This window comes from Magnolia sinica, chromosome 12, assembly GCF_029962835.1.
Source record: "Magnolia sinica isolate HGM2019 chromosome 12, MsV1, whole genome shotgun sequence".
NCBI classification, from domain to species: Eukaryota; Viridiplantae; Streptophyta; class Magnoliopsida; order Magnoliales; family Magnoliaceae; genus Magnolia; species Magnolia sinica.
In genome coordinates this window covers 43,134,536-43,152,021 of record NC_080584.1, presented here as the reverse complement: position 1 = coordinate 43,152,021, position 17,486 = coordinate 43,134,536, and the positions used below count along the sequence as shown (strand labels likewise).

Sequence of the window (17,486 nt, the reverse complement as noted above, 5' to 3'; positions counted from 1 at the left end):
TCTCTCTCTCTCTCTCTCTCTCTCTCTCTCGCGTGCGCGCGCGCAGTCGCGCCCTACGCCCCTGATTCCCTTCCTTCTCTCTCTCCCGCCCCAATTTCCCCGATTCCCTTTCCTCTCTCTCTCTCTCTCTCTCTCTCTCTCTCTCTCTCTCCCGGCCCTCTACTCCCCTGATTCCCTTCCATCCCTCTCTCTGCATCTCATTCCTCTCACGAATCTCCTAGGTTTTGAGATTGCTCCAGGTTTTGAGAGAGCGGCGAGCGAATAAGGATTTGGAGTTTTATAGGAGGAGATTCACTGGATCATTTGCTTCCTTGGATTTTTAGGGTTTTGTTATTTCTATGCTCTGTCTTAGGAGAATGGCTAGTTGGCCCAAAGGAAAGTTGGAGAGGGATTTGCAGATGGTAGCATTACCGTAGGAGCCGCCTACAAAAACCAGTGCTCTCCCGCCGCTGCCGCTAACCTCTACTTCTGCTGCTGGGGCAGTATCCAACGCCCTGGTGGAGTACAAGAAAGGCACCGGTCTGAAGGAGGACGACGAAGACCTGGAGGTGAAGCTGCGTCAGATCATTGACCACGTCCCTGTTCGTGTCAGCAACACTTCCAGCAGCTCTGCAGGTTCCGGCTCTGGCAACTTCCACCAGGTTCCGCTGCTACCCCTGATTTGTTTTCCAGTGTCCAAAACCCTATTTCAGATTATTTTTTCCCCTCTGGTGGGAATTTTCTCTCTGTTTTCTGTAACTTTAAGTGGAAATTAAGGATTAGGGCCTGCAGTTGAGTGATCAGGTTCGTTCAGTTGGTTAAGCATGCCTTGGATGGGCAATGGACAGAGAATGGCCTCCGTTGAATACTTTCAGTCGTCCTGTCGAAAACCCTAATTCAGATTGTTTTGGGGGGATTTTCTACATTCTGTTCTGTGTAATTTTAACTGGGGGTTAACAAGGCCAGAATTTTTCTCAGGGCTGGCCCATTGAGAGTTGGGCCTGCCAAATGAATGGTTTGGATCATCGAAAGGCAGACCTCACCTATGCAGAAAGCAAGCCTAAATGAAATGCTGGTAGTTTGGGCTGAGCAATTATAGTTCCTCATTTGAGTATTGGTCATATACTGTGTTTACCACCATAGTCTGGACAGCATTGTGAATATTTTGATTGTGTTTGGATGCACCATTGAGCTGTACTGCAAAGTGGGGATGACCAAATTGTAATCACCCTTCTCTTATGGTTCATATTCAACTGCTTGCCTTCAAAATGTGATGGTGTTTCTTTTAGTTGGGCTTGAAAGTAATGTAACCAATTTAGATCTACTTCCATACGATGAATACCGACATAATTACAATTGACAGATTCATCTTGTCTGAACTGAATGGTCAAAATTCAAAATTTTGCATCCATACTCACTGTACTAGAATGAGAACATTGAGAAGACACGAGGGAGATCACAATGCAAGCCCACTAACTTGGTATGACTCCTTTGCATGAATAAGAGATAAGGTGATTGGATAATATGTGATCTGTGATATTCAAGTTCATGTTAGTATGGTTGTATGAGTGAACCAAATAAGCACAACATGGGTAGTGGGGTGTTGAGATCTCAGCTAGTTCAATTTGGATTGTGATGACAAGGGATTCACCAGGCTTGTAATAAATCTTAATTGTCCGTGCGATGGGATCTGTTGGGTCAGTGGCCTGCAAGTACATGGTTAAAGCATAAGCCATTTTTTGGCTCCTCTGCATTTTGGGAGTGCAGAAAAGTTTGTGATTGTGGAATTTATCCTCTTTAGAGTCTATTTGGATTCATGGAAAGCATGACAAAGGAAATGATAATTTGGAAAACATGTGCACCAGTGTCAGAAGTCCAATACACAATGTATTCATGCACCTTGGTATAAATGACTGTACAGATATAGGACTAAAAACATCATTACTTACGGGAAGGAGAGAGGGAGAGAGAGAGAGAGCAATAACCAAAACAATATTAACACTTACAGTCATTAATTTTGCCAGTCATGTGTTCCTATGCCCTTGATAGTATGGTTCCATGGCACATAAGAGTTTTCTTCTTTTCCATGCTCTCACAAACAGTATGATTCTTACCATGTCCTATTGTTTGTGCATGTGTATTTGTGATGAATATTGTTCTCTGTTCATGTTCATGCATTAACAATCTGGAGTATTTTGTTCATGTGCATGCATTAACAATATGGAGTATGTGTACATTAGGTATATACAGTGTAATTTATATATGAATTGTCATTATAATTTTTATATGAAATGATGAACTATTATTATTATAGGTCCCACATGTAGAGTATTATACATATCCATGGATGTGCTATATTTTTCATTATTGAATAATTCAAATGGGGATCTGCCAAGCTTCAGCATGGATGTGCCATATATTTTTTAGTATAAATTTGTATAGCTTTTGTAAATGTTGTACTCTTGTCATTATTCAATTATTCAGATGGGCATCTCCCTTCCAATTAAGTTGTTTTTCTCCCTTGAAGGTCTTTGCATCCGTTCAGGCAGAACAAACCAGTCAATCTCCTCATATTGCATATTGCAGATTATGATGATGATCCATGGAAGCCTTTGAATCCCCATGAACCCGGGGACTTGAAAGTAAAACCATTTAAAAAAGGTCTGTTGATGCTTCTTTTTTCTTTTTCTATTTTTTTTTTTAAATAAAAAAGTTGTTCTACCCTCTAAATGCATGGCAATTCTCTGTTTTTCCTAGGCAAGTCAATTTCATTCTATGTTCTAGGAATTCTAAGTTAATATTTTTATATCATTGGCTATGACATATCCCCTATTAATAAGTTAATATTATCTATGTTTGAAGAGGTTAAGGATTAATTCATGGATCTATTCTGTCATCTATGAAACTATCATCATGCTCAGTGTTGTCCTTGTCATCTTCTTCATCCTCTGCATCTGACGATACCCTGAGCAGAAACAACCATAAGTCAGGCCTCCATGAACTGAATACTTATTCTCCCATTTTCCAAGTTACTTCAAATTAAAAGAAAGAAAGAAAAGAAGATGTTTTTCCATTGCATGAATGCTTAAATTATCATCCAATCACTGTCTTACTTGGCTTCCTCTTTAATGAAGGTTCTGACATGAGTCTTGGACTTCTGTTTACCTGAATGCAGTAAATAGAAAATGCTATTGCTTTTTGGTTGATCCATGACTGAAAGTTATGTAAGTAATAACTTATCTTCTGCAAGGAGCATTATGTTTGTGGTTACTATACCATGGATTGTGCTTAGTTTTTAATGATTTTTCATATTTATTTATTTTTTCAATTTTCTTTAATTACAGAGATCTTTTTTGGTGTAGTTCTTGGATTAGGAGGAAAAACAGAGAAATTGAAAAAAGAAAAGAAAAGAAAAGATAATGCCTTTGGTACTTGTTAACATTTGTGAAATTCTATCTCCTTTCAGTTTTGTTAAGAAACTGATATTTTCAATTTTTTTATTTCCATTGCGGTTTAGGAAGTTTATTTCAGAGTTTTGGAGTTTCTTGAGAGGATTTGAAGCCATTTCAGATTGAGGAGGATTGGAAAAAAAATAAAATATTTCCAAATAGTTTTTAAGTTTTTCATATCATATATCACACTTGATGGTGATTGGTGACCTCCTTCTGCATCTTGCAGGTGTACATGTCAGATCTAACAACACTAATTACTTGGACATGTGAAAGCCGCAGTGATATAATCGAGGTATTCAGGCATCACAATGCTTATTGGGCTCCCATTTCATTTTACTTAGGGCTATTGTGAAAATATGGCATCCCTCCTTGATGGCTGGCAAGCTGATAAGTGTTCTTTGATGTTGAACAAGGGGTTTGAGATAATAGAGTTGATAGTTGATGTGCAGTACTGCTTACAGGTGCGCTCTCATTTACAATTGTGTATAAAAGAACATTGTTGAGTCATTGATATATTTTAAAGCTACTAGAAATCTATGGGCCTTCTGTATATAGCCTTGTTAGGAAAATGGTAGGTGGTAATAGGTCCTTTTATGTTTGTACGTGGAGGATAGTTGCATGTCTTTATCTCCGAATCATTTAAGTCATCAACCATTCTCCTTTTCTCATTCTACCATGAATTGCTGATTGGGTTTGCATGTCTTTATCTCCATAGCTCTCATCCTTGGAGATGGACTCTATAACTTCATCAAAGTACTGTCTTTCACCATCAGAAGCTTCCATGGTAGATTGAAATGGAAGGACCCTCAGAACAGGTAAAAAACCATGACAAGGGTTTGAACTGTTTTGCATTCGAAATTATTTATATGCAAGAATAATTGTGAATATTTCAAAGTCTTGGTTGAGTTTGTGACTTGTAACTTTATTTCTAATTAATAAGATATAAATTAGCTATCACTCTCAGCTGTTCAGGCAGTTTTGGTTGGGTTTGTGACTTTATTATGGTTCTGGTTAGTAAGATATAAATTGGTTATCCCTCTCAGCAGTTCAAGCATTGATAATTCCCAGTTTTATGACCTTGTAAGAATTACAACCCAAGTGCAGTATGGCCATGTAATGATGGATATTGTTTCTTTATTGCAGGCCCCTGTTTACATGTTACCACATTCACGCACATGTTCAATGATAGCAAAAGGGGTAGGTAGTTCAATTGCAAGAAGACAATCATTGCATGTGAGTTGTCTGTGTTATAAAACACAACTTTCTTGATTGTAATCTTGTCACCTACCCTATTGAATAATGACAACTGTTCAAGGTCTCTATTAAATATGAACCATTGGTTGTAGCTGTCTCATGGTTCATTCCAGGCCCACCAAATCAATGGCTTTGGTGACCAGAAGGTGTGCGCTTTAGGTTATTTATTTATTTATTTATTTATTCGAGACCATTTTTAATTTAATTGTAATAAATATTATATTTTTTTATTGTGAAGTAATATAAATTTTGTTTAACATTCGGTTTTAATTGTATTCCATCATTTTTTATATTTCAAATATTAAAAAAAATGCAGGTTTCAATTGATTTATATAAAAAATATTATTGGCCTGCCAGGGCCTTTCAAATCGACACAGACATTTAGCGGCGCTTATGTAGACTTTAGCAGCGCTTCTCTGTGAAAAAAAGTGTTTAGGAATAGCGCATTTATCGGCGCTTTTTATACTTTTGCGGCGCCTCTGTCAGAAATACCATTATACAATTTCGGCGCTTAGACAAGCGCCGCTAAAGAATACTAGCGCCGCTGAATCTTTTACCGACACCCCCAATTAAAAATATACGCCGGCGCCTTTTGGGGATTTTAGCGGCGCTTTTGAGCGCCGCTAATGGTCCTTCTTCTTGTAGTGCATGGAGAAGATTTGCTTAGATGTAAGTCTCCTCTTTTCCCTGCTTTATCTATTATAAGTGTATGAGAGCAAGACACCTAGAAATAAATAATTAAACCTATTCTTCTTTCTATTCAATATATATGTATGACAATTCATTGTAAGGTTTATTCTTTTTCTTCCTTTCTTATCTTCTAAAAAGGGCTTCGTACAAGTTCCCTTAGGATTCATTGGAATCCAATGCAATAGGTGTTAGTAGTAAAAAATGACGGTTCTCATGTGATATAGAAATATGAAACACTTCTATTATAAATTTTCGTAGTTTTATATAATAATATGGAAGAAGAAATGAACATGAAATTCTTTTATTTTCCCAATTCTATTCCATGAAAGGAAGAATTTACTATGTAAATTTCCATTTTGGCTATATGTAAGTTCCTTAATGGATTCTTTAACGTATCTATTCAATAACTTCACATTTTGTTTGACATTGATTTGTAGTTCCCAGAAAAGGCGACATCGGATAGAGAAGATTCTTTCACCCTACATGAGTTAAACAACTGGCGGGAAGTAAATAAAGACCCGAGTTATTTACTCGCTCGTCTCAAAACTGCTAAAATGATGGAGTTTTCAGGCAATCGGAATAAAATGCAGCTCGTGATATTTATATTAGAGAAGGCCGTTACACTTGAGTCGTTGCTTCTGATCTTGCCAAAAAATCACAACATAAATAAAAGGCTGCTTGGGATGAAACTCTTTTTCATCGTTAGAGCTTCCTCGCACGCCCGAATCATGGTATTAGAGCATTCTGAGGATGATAACTGTGAAACACATCAGCCCTTGACGGAACGTTTTGTTTACTGAAGAACAGTCCTTATAAAATATAATTGATGGAATAAAATAAGCATAGATATTTTCCCTTTATAGATATACAGGAAGAATGAATAGAACATGCATGCATACCTGCATTTCTAAATACATAGACAAGGACCAGGTTGTTATGTTGAGACAACCAAATGGTTAGGGGTTTTTATGAGACATTTAGGGTCTGTTTGGGCGGTGGGATTAGTAGGGATTAGGTGGGATGGGATTTGAAAAACATAATTATTACCCATGGTAGAGATTGTCCCTGTTGCCATGGGATAAAATTAATGCCATGCTTTGTTAATAATACGGTGGTACATTGAATGGATATACCCACCATCATTTAAAATCACTGAGAATAATACACATGTGTTATATCTAAACCGTTCATTTGTTTTGTAACCTCATTTTATGGAATGGGCCTAAAAATGACGTAGATCCAAAACTTATGTGGCCCCAAAAAAGTTTTCAATGGTAAGTATTCAATCCCCATTACTTTCTATGGTGGGGTCCACTTGAGCTTTAGATTTACCTGATTTTTTGGCCCATGCTCTAAAATAATCTCGATAAATGGGAAGACGGTGTGGATATAGCCCACACATCATGGTGAGACCTACACAACTTGCTAAACATTGAGTGAAATTCGCACAGGACCCAATGCAATTCCATTTAATGTAATTTCAGGCTTTTCTATTTTTTCCAAACATAGAGTGGAATTGGCACAGGACTAGATGAATCTCATCCCTCCTAATCCCTTCTAATTCCACCGCCCAAACAGACCCTTATGGGATCAGCAAGATGTAGTTTAGGTGGAATCCACGTTATATTCGGGAATTGGACCATTTCTTCCTTTTAAATCAATCCCCAGGACATAGCGTAGGTGATGAACATACAAGAGCGCGGATCCTCTGCCTCCCGGAGGCAGGAACTCCCTGCCTCCAGCGTTTTCATTGCTCAACGTCATTGTAAGTGCCACGTCATTAATTTTTTAAATATATTAAAAAATACATTAAATAAGAACCGTAACGGAGACGTTAAACCGAAGCGGTTTGCGCACTGAGTACCTCGGTACGGTAAACGTAATGAGTAAAGTCTGTGGTACGGTAAACGTAATGAGTAAAGTCTGTGGAGCCCACCGTTATTATCATTCTTGCATTGTTTCAACTCCATTCACCTCTATCTAATTTCAGGGTTTTACAACAAAAATTAATCATATCCAAAGATCAAGTGGGCCACACCACCTGAAACCGTGTGAATTGAATTCTACGGTTGAAAAGTTTTTGGGAATTGAATTCTACCAATGAAAAGTTTTTGGGGCCCACAGAAGTTTTATATCAAGATGATATTTGTTTTTTCCATTCATCCATGTCTTTGTGATCTTATGAACAGTTTGGATGAAAAATAAAAATAATTGGGGGCTTAGAAACACTTCAATGGTGAAAATCAATATTTCCATTGTTTCCTTTAGTATGGTTTACTTGAGCTTTTGATATACTTTAGTTTTGGTCTCAACTCCTAAAATGACCTGAAAATATGGATGGACAGCGTGGATAAACCACATGAATTCACAATGGACCCAATAGAGTTTACTCAGTACGATAAGACTCGGTACGTAATCCGATTTCACGTTTTAGACACAGATTTCCTGCCAAAGCCTTTTGTAGTAAGATCCTGCGCAAGGATTCCAGATGGGCCTACTGCGACGTTTGTGATAAATCTAACCCGTTCATCCATTTTTAGATATCATTTTAGGACATCATACCAAAACTAATGAATATACAAAACTCAAATGGGCCACACGAGAGGAAACAGTGGGGACTTAGTGTCCACCGTTGAAATATTTATATGGCCACAAAAGTTTTGCATCGGTCTAATATTTTGGTGTTTTCACTTCATCCTAGTAAAAATGACCTTTTAAACAGTTTGGATGGCATATAAACATCAAGAGGCCTAAGAAGGTTTCAACGATAGGAATTTCTTTCTCTACTGTTTCATCTTGTATGGCCCAGTTGAGTTTTTGATCATCCTAATTTTTGTTTACATGTCTTAAAATGAGCTCTAAAAATGGATGAATGGATTGGAAATCTTATAAACATCACGGTGGACCCCACCATACATCCAGCGTTGGAACTTCATGCAAAAGGCTTTCCCCAGTGAATCCACGTACACGGTTTCCATTGGAAATGTATTGGCTACTCCCCTCCCACTTGGTGCTCGTGGGCCTACCATGATGTATGTGTTTCATCCATGCCGTCCATCTATTTTTCTAGATCATTTTATGGTCTGAGACCAAAAATGAGGTATAACCCAATCTCAAGTGGTCCACATTACATGAAACAGTGTTGAATAAATGTTGACCATTAAAAACTTTTTAGGGATCATAAAAGTTTTGGATCAAGCTGATCTTTGATTTTTCCCTTCACCTGGGTCTTTATGACCAAACCAATAGATTGGATGTCAAATAAACAATACGGTGAGCCTTAGGAGGACTTTAATGATGGATATCCAATCACCATTGTTTTCCTGTGGTGTGGTCCATATGAGATTTATATCCCTCTCAATTTTGGGATCAACCCCTAAAATTATATGTAAAAATAGCTTAATGGAATGGATGAAACACATACATCATGGTGGGGAAGTGATGTCACCCATTTATATGGGTCCCACTATGATGTATGTTTTGTATCCACACTGTCCATCCATTTGGAGAGATCATTTTAGGGCATGAGCTAAAGAATGAATCAAATCCAAAACTCGAGTGGACCCCACCACAGAAAACAGTGGAGAGAGTCACGCCCACTATTTATTACGACTGAATCCAATCCAAACCTCGTCACTTTGTCTACTGAACTCCATCACTTTGAACTGCAACCCCGTCACGTTGTCTACTGAACCCCGTCACTTTGTACTGCAACCTCGTCACTTTGTCTAGTGAACCCCGTCACTTTGTACTGCAACCCCGTCACTTTGTCTACTGAATTCCGTCACTTTGTACTACAACATCGTCACTTTGTCTATTGTACCCCGTCACTTTATGCTACAACCTCGTCACTTTGTCTACCATACCCCGTCACTTTGTGCTGCAATCTCGTCACTTTGTCTAGTGAACCCCGTCACTTTGTACTACAACCTCGTTACTTTGTCTTCAGAACACCGACACTTTGTACTGCAACCCCGTCACTTTGTACTGTAACCTCGTCATTATCTAGTGAACCCCGTCACTGTCTGGTGAACCTCGTCATTATCTAGTGAACCCCGTCACTTTGTACTGCAACCCCGTCACTTTGTACTGCAACCCCATCACTTTGTCTACTGAACCATATCACTTTGTACTACAACATCGTCACTTTGTCTACTGTACCCAGTCACTTTGTGCTGCAACCTCATCACTTTGTGTACTGTACCCCATCACTTTGTCCAGTAACCCTACTTAACCCCGTCACTTTGTCTAGTAAAACCCCATCACAAAGTGACAGGGTATTTCACAAAGTGACGAGGTAAGGTAGACAAAGTGACAAAGTTGTAGCACAGTGACTGGATATAGTAGACAAAGTGATGATGTTGCAGTACAAAGTAATGGGGTTTAGTAAACAAAGTGACTGGTACAGTAGACAAAGTGACGATGTTGTAGTACAAAGTGACGGGGTTCAGTAGACAAAGTGACAGGGTTTCAGTACAAAGTGATGAGATTCACTAGACAAAGTGACAAGGTTCACTAAACAAAGTAATGGGATTGCAGTACAAAGTGACGGGGTTCATTAGACAAAGCGACAAAGTTGTAGTACAAAGTGACGAGGTTTACTAGACAAAGTGACGAGGTTGTAGTACAAAGTGACGGGGTTTAGTAGACAAAGTGTCCGAGTTGTAGTACAAAGTGATGGGGTACAATAGACAAAGTGACAAGGTTGCATTACAAAGTGACGGGGTTTAGTAGACAAAGTGATGAGGTTGCAGTACAAAGTGACGGGGTTTACTAGACAAAGTAAGGAGATTGCAGTACAAAGTGACGGGGTTCACTAGACAAAGTAACGACAAAGTGACGAGGTTGTAGCATAAAGTAACGGGGTACATTAGACAGAGTGACGATGTTGCAGTACAAAGTGACGGAGTTCAGTAGACAAAGTGACGGGGTTGCAATATAAAGTGATGAAGTTCACAAAGTGACGAGGTTGCAGTACAAAGTGATGAAGTTCAATAGACAAAGTGAAGGGGTTGCAGTACAAAGTAACGAAGTTCATTAGACAAAGTGACGAGGTTGCAGTACAAAGTGACGGGGTTCAGTAGACAAAGTGACGGGGTTGCAATACAAAGTGACGGGGTTCAGTAGACAAAGTGATGAAGTTTGGATTGGATTCAATCGTAATAAATGGTGGGCGTGACTTCTCCATTATTTTCTATGGTAGGGTCTACTCGAGTTTTGGGTCCGATTCATTCTTTGGCTCATGCCCTAAAATGATCTCTCCAAATGGATGAACGGTGTGAATACAAAACATACATCATAGTGGGACCCATATAAATGGGTGACATCACTTCCCAACCATGATATATGTGTTTCATTCATTTCGTTAATCTATTTTTACTTATAATTTTAGGGGTTGATCCCAAAAATGAGAGGGAAATAAATCTCATATGGACCACACCATAGGAAAACAATGGTGATTGGATATCCATCATTAAAGTCCTCTTAAGGCCCACCGTACTGTTTATTTGACATCCAATATATTGGTTTGGTTATAAAGACTCAGGTGAAGGGAAAAATCAAAGATCAGCTTGATCCAAAACTTTTATGGTCCCCAAATTTTTTTTAATGGTCAATGTTCATTCAACACTGTTTCATGTAATGTGGTCCACTTGAGATTGGGTTATACCTCATTTTTTGTCTCAGACCATAAATGATCTAAAAAAATACATGGACGGCATGGATGAAACACATACATCATGGTGGGTCCACATAGCACCAAGTGACAGGGGAGTAGCCAATACGTTTCCAATGGAAACTGTGGACACAGATTCACTAGGGAAAGCCTTTTGCATGAAGTTCCAGCGCTAGGATGTATGGTGGGGTCCACCGTGATGTTTATAAGAATTTCAATCCATTCGTTCATTTTTAGAGCTCATTTTTAGACATGTAACCAAAAATTAGGATGATCAAAAACTCAACTGGGCCCTACAAGATGAAACAGTGGAGAAAGAAATTCCTACCGTTGAAACCTTCCTGGGCCTCTTGATATTTACATGCCATCCAAACTATTTATAAAGTCATTTTTACTAGGATGAAGTGAAAACACCAAAATATTAGACTGATGCAAAACTTTTGTGGCCATTTAAATATTTTAACGGTGGACACTAAATCCCCACTGTTTCCTCTCGTGTGGCCCATTTGAGTTTTGTATATTCATTAGTTTTGGTATGATGTTCTAAAATGATATCTAAAAATGGATGAACGGGTTGAATTTATCACAAATGTCGCAGTGGTCCTATCCAGAATCCTTACGCAGGATCTTATTGCAAAAGGCTTTGGCAGGAAATCTGTCTAACATGAAATCGGATTACGTAACGAGTCTTATTGTACTGAGTAAACTCTATTGGGCCCACTATGAATTCATGTGGTTTATCCATGCCATCCATCCGTATTTTCAGATCATTTTAGGAGTTGAGCCCAAAACTAAAGTATATCAAAAGCTCAAGTAGACCATACCAAAGGAAACTGTGGAAGTATTGATTTTCACCATTGAAGTGTTTCTAAGCGTCCAATGATTTTTATTTTTCATCCAAACTGTTCATACGATCACAAAGACAGGGAAGAATGGAAAAAACAAATATCATCTTGATATAAAACTTCCATGGGCCCCAAAAACTTTTCAGCTGTAGAATTCAATTCACACTATTTCAGGTGGTGTGGTCCACTTGATCTTTGGATATGATTAATTTTTGTTGTAAAACCTTAAAATTAGATGATAAAAGAGATGGATGGATTTGATACAATGCATGAATGACAATGACGGTGGGCTCCACAGACTTTACTCATTTAGCTTACCGTACTGAGTTACTCAGCACACAAACAGCTTCCGTTTAACATCTCTGTTATAGTTTTTATTAAATGCACCTTTTCTAATATATTTTAAAAAATTGATGAGGTGGCACTTACAGTGATGTTGACCAATGAAAATGCTAGAGGCAGGGAATTCCTGCCTCCGGGAGGCAGAGGATCCGCACTCAACATACAAGCATGCAATTCCTATAAATTCGAAAGGCAGAAACGTTAATGTGCTTGCATTAGCACATGCAACCGTAGAATTCCTTGGAAGTGTAAAAGGATGAAGTGTCTCTGTCATTGAATGTGCTTGTGCAAATAACTGTATGGAAAGACGCATGTTTTTGAAAAAGAACACTCGCGCACACAGGTGCACGGTTTTTCACAAGAGTGTGTTTCCTGCATGTTTCTTCAAATCACTCCATTTAAAACAATATAGATTGAATCGAAGGGGCTGTGCTGTCTCTTTGGTTATGTTGATGATGAAATCTGGTTAGTCCCTTTTAGACCTTCATGTGTAACTGCACAAGGAACGGACAAGAAGGACCATGGCTAGTGCAGGGGACCCTCCAATGCCAAAGTTAGGAAGGGAATCCGAGTCTAATTGAGTATTGATGGTTCAGGGCTAAAGATTGTGTGTACCTTTCACCATTAGAGGTGCATTTATTTATAGTTTAGGGAAGGCAGTGGCTATAAGACCCGTATCCTAGTCCGTACCATTCCATATGCTTCCGCGGTCCTTTCGGTCGAATTCAGACAATCCTTGACCCATATCTGACGTTTGCACACGATCCTAAGCCGAGTCCCACATACTAACGTCAACTCGATTCGAAACTTGTACTTTAGCGACAGTGTTGTCGCCGTGGTTCTAACGTCGCGACTTGCGCACTGAACCGATACCCAGATCAGAAAATGTGGGCCCGCATTCAATTCGAAGAAAATGCAGCATGTTGTGAACTTCGAGGGAATCTCTACAACATGTCCCATCAATCAATCAATCACTTATGTCAAGTACAAGTCAAGTACAAGTCATACCCAAGTACAAGCAACCCATCTCTCCCATTCCCAAAGTCAACTCTCTCTCTCTCTCTCTCTCTCTCCACCCATCCCTTTCTTACAACACATCACTCTACCCATCCCTTTCTTACAACCCATCACTCAACCCATTACCTATCTTATCATTCCATCAGTTCTCTCTCTCCCTCATTTCTTAAAAATCTCCCAAGCATCCCACATCCAAGCTCCCTCTCTCCCAAACAACAAATGTGGCCCACCCCCTTATCTCTCATCCCCACCATCAAAATTCCATCAACCACCATCAAAAGTGTAGGCAAGGAGCTAAGGAGGCTAAGGGACCAAGGAGAAGGCCTAGAGGTGGGTGATGCGCTGTAAATTCTTATTTTAGGGCCCACTTGTTGGTGGGACCCATTTGATGTATGAGTTGTATCATGTGGGGCCCATAGTGGCGGGGCCCCTCCATCACCCTCCTTCTTGTCTTTCTTTCTCTCTCTTTCTTTGTTTCCTTTGATGATACGGCCATGTGGTCCACCTAGGTAGACCCCCATCATGACGTCTGCTATCTATCCACACCATCCACCCTCGTGGGACCCATTTGATGGGTGTGTTGATCTACACCATCTAGCCCATTGGTGGGCCAGGATGGAAGGAAAAACACAAATATCAGGTGATCCAAACAGGTGGGCCACGTTCATGTGGGACCCACCATGATGCTTGTGATCATCCATGCCATCTAGTGTCCCCGAACGCTGGACATAGGGGTGGCTAACGTGGAGTGCTTGTACTGATGTGGGCGTGTACTAACATGGGCGTGTACTAACAGTTAACAAAAAAATATACAGCCTTTTTAAACATTTTGGGTGGGTTGCTCATGCAGGCCCCACCTTGATGTATGGGGTTAATCCACGCCGTTCATTCCATTCTCCAGCTCATTTTAGGCATTGAGCTGAAAAATAAAGTGACTTCGATTTTTTAGCGGGCCATACCATAGAAAAACAACATTTTCTACCGTTGAAATCCATCCTAATATTTCTATACACCAAAATACCCTAAATATTGGGCTCGTTCTAATTGTCTTAAGCCATGGAATGCAATGGCTGGAGTGGATTCAACTAATGCGGACCCTACGTATGAAAAACCCCAAAAATCATAATTTTTTTTAAAAAATATAAACAGTAGCAGCGTCTGTTGCTGCTGCTGATAGATGACGCCAGCGACGTCTACGCTGCTGCACTGAGGACAGGTGCGGGCAGGGACTGTGGGTCCCAGATGTGGGCCCCACCGCGATGGGTGTTGATATCCACACCATGCATTTGGAGGGCCCCTTAGGGCAGTGGGTCCCCCCTCCCAAAAATCAGCTGTACACAACTCAGGTGGCCCACACGGCTGGGACAGTGTGGACTAAACGTCTACCATTGAAACCCTCTTGGGTCAGGGAAGTTTTGAATCAAAATGATATTTGTTTTCCTCTTCATAAAGGTCCACGTGACCTTATCAATAGGTTAGATGGAAAACAAATATTATGGTGGGCCTCAGGTCCACGTGACCTTATCAGCAGGTTGGATGGAAAACAAATATTATCGTGGGCTCCAGGTCCATGTGACCTTATCAACAGGTTGGGTGGAAAACAAACATTATGGTAGGCCTAGGTCTATGTGACTTTTTCCACAGGTTGGGTGGAAAATAAACATTGTGGTGGGTCCCATGTGATATATGTATTGTACCCACACCTCTCATCAATGGGGACCTCCACCATGATGTATGTGATTTATTTATGCCGCCCATCCCTATGGGACACACCATAATGCATGGGTTGCATCCAAGTCGTCCAACCATTTTTAAAAGATTATTTTAAGGCTTGAGACTAAAAATAAGGCAGATCTAGGATCAAGTGGACCACATTATAGAAAATAGTGGGTTTGAACGTCCACCATTAACCCTTAGAAATTTTAAATGGTGAAAATCCTTATTACCACTTATATTTGGGTGTGGCCCATTTGATATACGCGTGACCCATTGTTGAGGCCCACCTTGATTCGTATAAGGCCCATGTTGCGAGGCCCATTGTGATGTATGGAAGGCCCATGGGTTATAGCCCATTGCAATGTATGTAAGGCCCATTGGTGCGGCCCATTGATACGGCCCACTTGACAAATATAAGGCCCATGTGATTAGGCCCATCTTGATGTAGTTGTGGCCCATCCGTTGGGGTCCATCTTGATATATACAAGACTCATGTACATGAGGCCCATTTGATGTATTGGAGGCCCATGGGTCGAGGCCCAGTGGGATGTACATGAGGCCCATTATAATGTGATTCCACCATGGTTTATGTGTTGACCTTTATAGCGGGATATGCCTTGGGAGCAATGATGGTTTGACATCTACATTGTAAAGATAATGCTAGTTAAATGTCCGCATTATCACTCTCCCTAAGGCCCATGGATAGGCCCATACTTGTAGTGTGTAGGCCGTCCAGGCCCATCTTCGCTATGCTCAGAGCCCATCATTATATAACATGCTTAGTATAGATCCATGATTCATGATCATACGCATCATATGTATGCTTGACATGAGGAGTGACTGATCATAGCGTATGCCCTCATGCAGATTATTTATGGGCTCCCTGATATGTGGAGTTACCCTTCATGAGCACGCGGTATGTGCAGGATTTGTTGCATGTCTGGTAGAGTGATTCATGTACTTGTATTTGTGTGATTATGACTATTGTATGCCCTAGTGACATCAGGGTCATAGCTTCCTGAAAAGGCCTAGCTATATGTCCTAGAGGGGGGGTGAATAGGATAATGCCAAATAAAACTTATAATAGCGGAATTAAAAAGAATATGATAGCCAAAATAAATCACAATGCAAGAAAGTAAAATAACCTCAAAATTCAGATCTTGAGAGGTTGATACAAATGTTGTTCTAAAGACAACCTTACACCAAAAACCAGAGTTATGGTAAGACAACCTTATTTCTAGAAAGATCTTTGTATCAAATCTCAAACCGAAGAGGAATACAGAAATAAATACAAACTGAATTGAAATAATTGTAATCACAAATGTATTGTTCTAGGGACAGCCATACACCATAAAAATGGCAGGGCAACCTTGCTGGAACAACTTTTAAAGAAAATTAAATATCAAGCTGATAAAGGAATAACAGAAAATAAATTCTAAACTATTACAAAATTCTTACAATGCTTGAATTAAATGATTACAACATTCACCACCATACATACATCCCACAAAAGAATAATTAAAGATCAGAAGTATAAATCATTCAACCACAACACAAGGGATTATAGTGGTTCGCCTGTGTGTTCACCAACTGTTAAACAACAGCCACACAGAATGCTACTCCACTCCTAATATCCTCACACAGGGGATATTAGCGTTCACTAACAAAATAGGTTTTCCCAGGTTCACCCAAAACCTTTACAATTGTGTCTTTGTCTGTAGGCTTACACAATTAAAAAACCCCACTTCTGAGTTTTCCTGGCTCTCCTTAGATAACCAATACAACATGATTTTTCTGGCAAATCTTGAAAGAAACCAAAACAGAAAGGAATTTATAATTAAATGTAAAATACCTGATTATCTCTTTCATTGTAGCAGCCCGATAGAACCAAATCAGAGTAGATGATTGAATGTCCAAGTTCAATGTCCAGTACTCAATTACAATGGTTCTAGATTTTAAATTAAACCAAATAGGGCTTGCCTTAATTGATTTTGATTCCAAAGAAAAGGAATAACAATTCCTCTTATCAAATTAGATTAGAATAGCAGAAACAAAATCAATTAAATAAAGCTAAGGAAAGAGAATATTAAATAAGAACACTTAGCTTAGATGGAGCAAAGAATTATCTCTCAGAAGTTCGATGAAGATTGGCTTGAATGGATTAATTAATTCGATGATTTCTTCTGAGATTCGTGCACTATTTATAGGTGAGCAGATCGCGTCTTCGACTGGTCTAGGGAGCTCTTCGACTAGTCGAAGCAATAACAGATATTTGAAAAATCAGGCGCGATAAGCTTTGACCGTTCTACAACTGGTCGAAGGTCTCCTTCGACTGGTCGTAGGTCACCTTCGACTGGTCAAAGGTTTCCTTTGACTGGTCGAAGAACCTGAAAAACATCGCTGGATTTTGAGTCAAAGATTTTTGACTGGTCGAAGATGTAGTCGACACTATTCCTTCGACCGGTCGAACAGATTCCTGGACTAGTCGAAGCCTAACAGATTTTATCCGAAATTTGT

General features: G+C 39.6%; 1 long non-coding RNA gene across 1 annotated transcript; it reads left to right on the top strand.

The window, feature by feature from the left end:
• The first annotated feature begins 271 nt into the window (after positions 1-271).
• On the top strand, positions 272-3,174 carry LOC131221282 (uncharacterized). The gene is made up of 3 exons (XR_009159171.1): positions 272-641; positions 2,507-2,640; positions 3,114-3,174. It is a non-coding gene; the product is annotated as an uncharacterized LOC131221282 (long non-coding RNA).
• The last annotated feature ends 14,312 nt before the right edge of the window (positions 3,175-17,486 follow it).